This window comes from Nelumbo nucifera, chromosome 2 (assembly GCF_055504915.1).
Source record: "Nelumbo nucifera cultivar China Antique chromosome 2, China Antique-T2T, whole genome shotgun sequence".
Taxonomy (NCBI): domain Eukaryota; kingdom Viridiplantae; phylum Streptophyta; class Magnoliopsida; order Proteales; family Nelumbonaceae; genus Nelumbo; species Nelumbo nucifera.
The window spans coordinates 105572204-105580822 of record NC_142650.1 but is presented as its reverse complement, the minus strand read 5'-3'; positions in this window follow the sequence as shown (position 1 = coordinate 105580822).

Sequence of the window (8619 nt, the reverse complement as noted above, 5' to 3'; positions counted from 1 at the left end):
TTGTTAAGAATAGGCAAATCACTCATCAGATCTTAATTGCTAATGAATGTGTCGAAGACTTTAGGAGAATTGAAAAGAAGGGTATAATCTACAAATTGGACTTGGAAAAAGCTTATGATTTCGTTGATTGGATTTTTATAGGTCTTGTGACAATGTGGGTTTGGAGGAAGATGAGGCAAATGGATTTGGGGTTTCTAAACACTTGTTATAATTCAATCTTAGTTAATGGCATAGTAGTAGATTTATTTCCAACCAAACATGGAATTAGACAAGGAGATCTCATTTCCCCCTATCTTATCACATTTATAGCAGATGTGTTTAGTTGAATTGTTTTGAGGGAAGATTCAAGAAGGTTAGTACAAGGGCGGAGAGTAGGGAGAGAAGGTATTCCTATTACACATTTGCAATAGGAATGCAAGTTAGGTTGGCCCATGTTAACAATTTACAGTATTTCCAGCTCGGGCTTCAAGTTGGGCCCTTTGAAATTCCAACCCTAGTCCGCAAAAGTTGCACCCCTAATTTGTAGTTCGCAAATGATACAATCTTGTTCTGTGAAGGAGATGATTTAGATTGGATTCATAATCTAAAGTTTGGTGCATCTTTTCGAAAGAATGTCAATTTTGAAAAAAAATTGCTTAACTAGAATCAATATGGAAAAAAAGGGGATTTGGCAAAGTACACGAATATCTTAGGTTACAATGTTGTGTCTTGGCCATTGACATATCTTGGTTTACCACTGGGAGCAAACCTAAGGGATGCAAATTTTTGGAATCTGATAATAGAAAGATTCTCTTGAAAGTTAGTCGAAAGAAAGGGTATTTGTCTCTAGGTGGTAAGATCACTTTGATCAGATCAAAATGGCTAACTTACCTGTTACCTGTTAGCTTTCAAGATTCTAGTGAGTGTTTGTAAGAAGATGGAAATGATGATGAGGGATTTCCTATAGAAGCCAAGGGAGGAAAGAGAGATCATATGATTAATTGGGAGGTGGTGTGTAGTGATAGAAAAAGTAGGGGGATTGGTTAGGGAATTTGCAAATAAGGAATATAGAATTGTTAGGGAAGTGGCTTTGGAGATTGCCCCAAGATAGGGCTAAGCTATGGAGTAAGATGATTTTGAGCATTCTTGCTCCCTTAGGCAATGGATTGGATGTTGCCATGTTGGTTTACTTCGTATGGGCAAACAAAGCTACTCCTTGGAAGGGTATAAATGCAACTTTACCTTTGTTTATCCTTGTCATCAAGTATAGTCTTTGTAATGGTAATAGAATAAAATTCTAGGAACATACTTGGTTGGGGACCTCCCCTCTAAAGGACCAATTCCCTTCGCTCTTTGCATTATGAAACGTGAGCAGTGAGCCAATTTCCAAATTCATTGTTCAATCTCTTCAAACAATGGGGTTAGTTGGGATTTGGGTCTTCGGAGGGGTATTAGAGAGTCAAAAGTGTAGAATGTACTTAACCTTTTGCAATTGTTGGAGGGAGTTTTCCATGAACCCTCTAGGTCTAATAGCCGAAGTTGGACTTGTACTTCATCAAATCTTTCTCTTGTACGTCTTTCAAATCCTTGTTACAATCCTATCCTCCACAAGTTCCTTGCGTTCTTACTCAGTGAAAGAGGTGTGATGCAAACCTAATCCGCCAAAGGTCATTGTTTTTTGTTGGGAAGTTGCACATGGAAAGATTAACACTTGTGACTTACTTCAAAGAAAGAGGCCAAATCGGTTTTTATCCTCTCAATGGTGTGCGCTATGCAAGACTAATGGTAAGAGTTGCTTTCACCTTTTTTGTTTCTTGTTCTTTCCATACTTCTATTTGGGATTGGTGCTTTTCTTTGTTTAGGTGTAGGTGGAACTCTCTGGTGGATGTGCAAAGTATATTGGCTACAAATACCTTTGGTTGGCCAAAGAGGATAGCCTCAAAAAAAGAAGGAAGTCAAGAATATGTCATTGAAACAATTAAAATAAAAGTGGTGCATTGGCTGAAGTGTTTGGAAGGTTTTTCAAGTATCCCAACAATTGACCAACTAAGGAATTGGAAGGAAGTGGCAGACTCTTCTTTTTATAAAATTGTTGTTAATCATCAATGGCCTCCACCCGATAAAAGGTTTGTAAAATACACCCGATAGGAGGTGTATTTAGAGATGATGAGGGTAAATCCATTGCTTTATACTTTGGGCCGGTTTGGGAGGGACTCTTTGAGAGTAGAGGTGATGGCTGTGGTTGAAGGCATAACAAAGGCAAGGACAATGGGAATTATTAAAGTATTTGTGGAGGGAGATTCAAAGCTAGTAATCAGTTGTCTACAAGAAGAGGAGATGAAAATGTGACTCTTCAACAATGAAAAGAAAAGAGTCAAGTGTCTAATCAGACATATGTAACTAAGAATTGGATGGGTTAAGAGAGCTGCTAATTCTATAGTTGATGCTTTATCTAAACAGGGGGTGGGGAGAGATTCTTTGTTCTGGGCACAGATGTAAGGGAGTTGGGTTGGGATGGGGAGAGATAAGAAGTTCTATTCTCAAAGTATTTGTTTTGTACTTCTATGTTTTATACTTGTTATTTCTTGCATTATTTAATGAAAATTTCAAGTTATTGATACAAAAAAAAATGATGATGAGCTTGAAAGCAGAGATTATCTAGCCCATTCTATTTCTTCTTAGGTTAATAGGGGTATAGAACATGGGGTAGTTGAAGGTGCTTAAAGTAAGACAGTAGAGCAAGGAGTAATAGAAACAAGGGCCAATGCTGAATCCTCTCCAGAAGGGGGTAGAGTAAATAACAAAGGTGGCGACAGAGGATCAAAAGAGTTAGAGTTTTATTAACCTCACTCTAATACAGCCAAGGGTGTTAGGGTGGTGCTAGAGGAGGACAGGGGAAAAGAAAATAGGGCATGAGGAGGGGAGAAAAGGAGGCATAAAACCAGAAAAGGAAGAATACTATTGTGTCTGCTGGGGGAGGTCAAGATTGCCAAGTTTATAATAGGAAGAAGAATTTTTTGGTGGTCCAATCTGAGGGGGAAGTAAAGAGGAATGGAGTATCTGAGAAAAGAGAAAGGAAAGGTGAAAGCGAAGTAAGGAGGAGAGACAGCGAGTTGGTTTCAGATGTGGTGGAGATGAAGTAGGGAAGTGTCGATCTAAATAAAATTGTTGATAGGGAGGTGAAGGTAAGCAAGTCATTGCGTTTGTTTTTCTTGGGCAGAGAGGCTTTTGCTATAAGAGCATTTGAGAGTTTGAGAAGAGAAGGAAGGGAGAGAATCTTAAGAATAACATATTAGGGGAAGGGGGTGACCAGGTGAGGTGTGGAACGAGGAAGAAGGGCAGGAAGAAGATTATGAGGGGGAGGATTAACTTGAGTTTAGGTGGAAGGTTAAGGGGGTCTGGAGTCAATGGGTGAGAGGAAGGGGTATGAAAATTTTAAATTGAACCTTGAGGGGTTTGAGGAAGGGATATTTCATAAGAAATCTTAAGTGGAAGGTGATGTTTTTCCAGAAGACTAATTTAGAAGTTAGGTATTTGTATAGAGAGTAACAAAAAGGTTGTTTGAATGCAAGGTTCAGATTCTTTGAAAGTTGGAGAGAATAGTGGTGGAATTCAGCAAGTTGACTGTTGTCTTGGTGTTGGTTCTTTTGAATTATACTCAGGCAATATCAAAGTTTCGAGAAAGTTTCTTTGAGTTGTTTGAGTTTCAAAGATGTGAATCTGGATGTTTCATTGAATAGTGAATAGTGTTGAGTTTGGGTGTCACCTTAACACATTTAAGTGGATATAATCAACTTCCTTTTTTTAATAAGTTTTTTATTTTACTGTCAAAAAATAAATTGAACTCATTGTTCAAACTGAATTTGCACGCTCTTAAGACTATATACGAGTCTAGACTACAAACCTCTAGGGACTATAGAACAAAACAACCCATAACACCACAATTTCAAATCCGAAAAGAAACATGCCACAACACCCACATAAATGTATCATGGGCACTAACACCCTATATGGTCTTATAAGTTAGAACAACGATTTAGAACAATCGCAGAAGTGTTTAAGCAGATAAAAAAAACAACCCAAAGCACTAGAACCCAAGAGTTCGTCGAAAAAACTGATAAAGATGCTATTTTCATACTTCCATCTTGCATCTTCATGATAAAAGTAACAAATCAAAGTCTTTAAAATTCAAATTTCCTTGTTTAAATATTTCGACAGAACAAATAGCTCTGAAAGTCTAAAAGCAAAAATCTGAAACAACCCCAAAAACCTTAAAGAAAACACAAAACAAAGAAAAAGACTAGACTGATCAATTGTTTTTGTAGTAGGACAAAAATGGTTTTTTTTTTGGTTTTGGGTCTAGTCTTACAGCTTGACAAGGAGATCGAGCAGCTGATCTTTCATGAGAGGGTCAAGAAGCATTCGTAGATGTTCTACCGACGGCATCGATGAAAAATGAATGTTTGCTATATCGTCGAGCTTCAAATCCTCCATCGTTACCCTTTCCTCCCTTCGCTCTGTCCTTCTGACATTGAACAAGCCGAGGTGGGCATGTAATGCCACGAGAGCAAAAGGTCCACTGGATTCCGTTTTCGTTTTCATTATTCACTCCAAAAACAAAGGGGTGTTTACATAAATGGGTCGGGTCAAAACCAAACCCGATATAATTGGGTAAGATGGCATTATGTTAAATGGATCGGGACCTCCATATCTTCCAACTTTCCATGAGTCAGATCTGCCAATCAAAACATATTGATGACCATCTTCATCCAGTGGTAGATATGAAACATCGGTTGTGTTGTGATCATTGATATTCTCAATATGTTTCTGGATGAACATAGCCAGCAATGTGTTCTGATAAATAGATTTCAACTCATTTTGTTATTGGGTGAAACCTGTTGGAAGAAATTTTTGTTGGCATGAGATGCCAAAAGTGTAATGTGGGTTGTGCCAAGCCTCACTTTTGCATACCGCCTGCATTGTAGCAGACCATGTGCCGGAACGCAGGCATGGGCAGACCATGCCTATTTGGTCCGATTAGGTAGTGGACAATAATTTAGGGGTGTCAATTGGACTAGATTTGGTCCAATTCGATCCAGTCCAATGCGAGTCCATTATAAATGGACTAGGTCTAATCAAATCCACTGAATGTTTTGGACCAATTTGGACCGGTCCAATTCAATGTTTGGACCGTCCAATCTATTCAAATTCATTTTGATTTAGATTAATTTCAACCCAAACCCAGTCCATTGACACATATTCTTATCTTATATCAATGGACCAGATATTGGCTTAATCCAACCTAATCCAATATAAATTTGTTATGGATGGACCAGGTCCAATCCAATCTAATAAATATTTTGGACTAGATTGGTCCAACCTAATGTCATGTTGGTCCATCCAATCTGTCCATATTGATTTTGGATTGATGGAGTCCAATCCAAAACCGGTCCATTGACACCCTTATGCAATATGATATTTTCAGAAAAGTTGGAAAAATAATGAAAAGTAAAATAAATTAATAAGATAAACAAAAAATTGAAAAAAAATCATAAAATTTTATTTCATATGAATTTTGATGTATACAATTATTTATATATGAAATAATAAAACAAAATTGAAAAAATATTACAATAAAATTTGACTAAAATAATATAATAAAATTAAAAATAAAAATTTAAATACATTATTATAATATATATATATATATAGATAGATAATTCGTGTTGTGGCATATCAACTTACGAGCCACAAAACCCAAACCCGACATGGCACAGGGGTTTGGACCAGGCTTGATACGGCCCACTTGCTACAGTGGCCATGCTGGGCCTAGCACGACCTGAGTCGTGTTGGGCTATGCCAGGTTCGTAGACAGCCTGACCCACTTTATAGTTCTATGATATGTCGACTCAGTTTCCATGGCATTTGATATATTCATGATCAAACCTGATTGAACAGACATAAATCTCATTACGTTATAATTGTTTATTTATCAAATTAATTTGAAAATTTCAAATGCACCCTGCACCTAACACTATCAGAATTCTATTCGAATACGGGTTTGAGAAACCCGTAATAATAAAGAGTTGGTTCAAATATTAATATCTGTGGTCCCACCCTAACTAGAAGAATTCCTTGTGATTGCACAATAGGATTCATTTTCTTAGTGAAACATCATCATCTAGAGTTTTTCCAATCATATGGATTGGCTGGCACATGGCTAGAGGATGATGATGATGATGATGGAGGAGGAGGAATTGGCTCCATCAATTTTGTTTTTTCATTTTATTTTTTTTAATGATATATTCATTGTTAAATTATGAGCACATGAATCATTTATTACTACTTTTGTTTTATGTCCTTTTTGTCTATTCTCTTGATTATATTAAAATTTTTTTATTAATACTATTTTGTTTCTTTACAAAAACAACTCTCACATCAGCAGCCTTTTAGATGATAGATTAATGGGAGAATGACCAATCAGCCCGATCAAAATTTTAAAATTTTATAGTCCCATAGTACAGGGGTATGCATTCTGCATGGGGTGTATCCTCATTGATGCATTTTGATCCATTTGTTTTGTTTCTTCTTTCTAATTAAGAAAATTGAATTTAGTTGAGACTTCAATGCCACGCAAGGCAACTAGGACAACCCATATAAACAATTTGGAATTTTGGATAAGAAGGCTAAAATACCTAGGTATTTCCCTTTATTGTTCTCAAAGTAAACATGTTTCTCTTAATTATTGATATAGGCTCATATGGCAAGGCCTAGGATTGCACCATGTGGCATCGGTTAGACATGATTCTGGTCGTTCATTCCTAACAACCCTTAATCACTTCATTACAAGGTCAAGTATAAAAAGGGGTGCCTAGCTTGAGGTAAATCCATCTTGCTCCTACTCACTCTTTAGCTCTCTTGCTCTCGAGTGGCCTCGTCTAATCCCTCGTCTCAAGCCTGGTCCGACCCTCTGAGGCACTTGACTGAATTGACCATCAGAGTCTCCGCCCTTGGGATAACACCTAGGGCCTCTAACGTGATCTCTTGTTCTCAGGTTGGACGCATTGGCCTTGGCTAATAGAAGCGAAGTTACTTTGAATCGAAAATCTTTTGCCCTTTCTACTATTGGGATACAAATTCTTATTCAAAGATCTTGGTATAAAATGGATTTAGAAACTTCCCATTTCTTCTCATTTTAGACTATTCTTGTATCGTGTTCTAAATAACTTTTTGCAGTTAAAACTAAATTGCACTCCTTATAAGATATTGACCATATTATGTTCCTTTGATGGATTTGAAACTGAATCTCTTACTCATTTATTTGTATCTTGTTCTTTTGTTTCTACCTTTTTTTTTTCTGTGGTAGCTTTTCTCTCATATTATCGTTTAGGAACCTTGGTTTGATTGTTTCCACCTTTTTATTTCCAATCTTCCTGATAAATCTACTATGGCTATCTTATCTTGGATTGTGTGTTTACTGTGTATTACATTTGGTTTGCATGAAATGAAAAATGTCTTAATAACAAAGACATCTTTGTTGATCGGATCATACATGCATCATGCCAATATTCTATGTCAGGATAGTTTGCCACGTAGTTTGAATATTGCTTCTAATATCACTCATATTCAATTTTCTGATGGAGGAACTTTGTCAACTTCTCAAATTTCTTATGGCTCAATTTAGGAGTACAAATTATGCAAATATGTAGAGTGCAAAACCTTATGTTTTGTATTATTTTGTATCTATTTGTATTGTACATATTTGTATTTGTACTCTTTCCAAACTGAGCCTATGGTTGAATTTACTAGGGGTGAGCATGGGTTGGTTCGGTTCCATCGCAGAACTTAGAACCTACCCTATAGGGCTCGATTCCAAGATTTTGAAATCGAAACCTACCCTGTGAAGGTTGGTTCTAGGGTTGTTTCTATCTTTGGTGGTTCCAAGGTCTACCCATGGAACCTGTTTTCTCTTTACTCCCCCATTCAAAAAAAAAAAAGAAGCATGTTTTTTAAAAATTTGATTTCCAATAAATATAATATATAGTTTAAAACTTATATTATCTTTATTGATTAAATTGAGTACCATTATATGCTTCAAAACTTATAATTTAAATTTTGTAAACTTTACCGTTTACATTAATTACTTATTGTACACATTCAAATATTAAAATGAAAACAAATGATGAAATAACTTAAGTAACTCAATGGTCAAGTGAGACCATGACCTTTGTAACTATGAGTGCTTGGGTACAAATATTCATACCCCCAAAAGTATTTTGGGATTTATTTCAAGTCAAGTTTGGTTCCAAGGCAGGTTCCACCAAGGCCAAACAAGGTTAGTTCATTGGTCGATTCAGGTAGGATAAACCCCTAAATCCTATAACTGGACTGGGTGGGGGTCGGTTCCAAGAATTTGGAACCAGACCCTACCCTATAATAGATTGGATAGGGTCAATTCAAGGCTAATTCAAGGTCGGATTTGATAATTCTGTATTTCGATGCCTTAAGGGCATCATTTTAGGGGTATTTTAGACCTTAGATTGACTAATCTATACCCTTTTTCCGGTTAAATTCAATGTTGTGACCTCTAAGGGTCCTTGTAGAAATTATGGGTAAAAACTAAGAAATTTACAGAGTTTT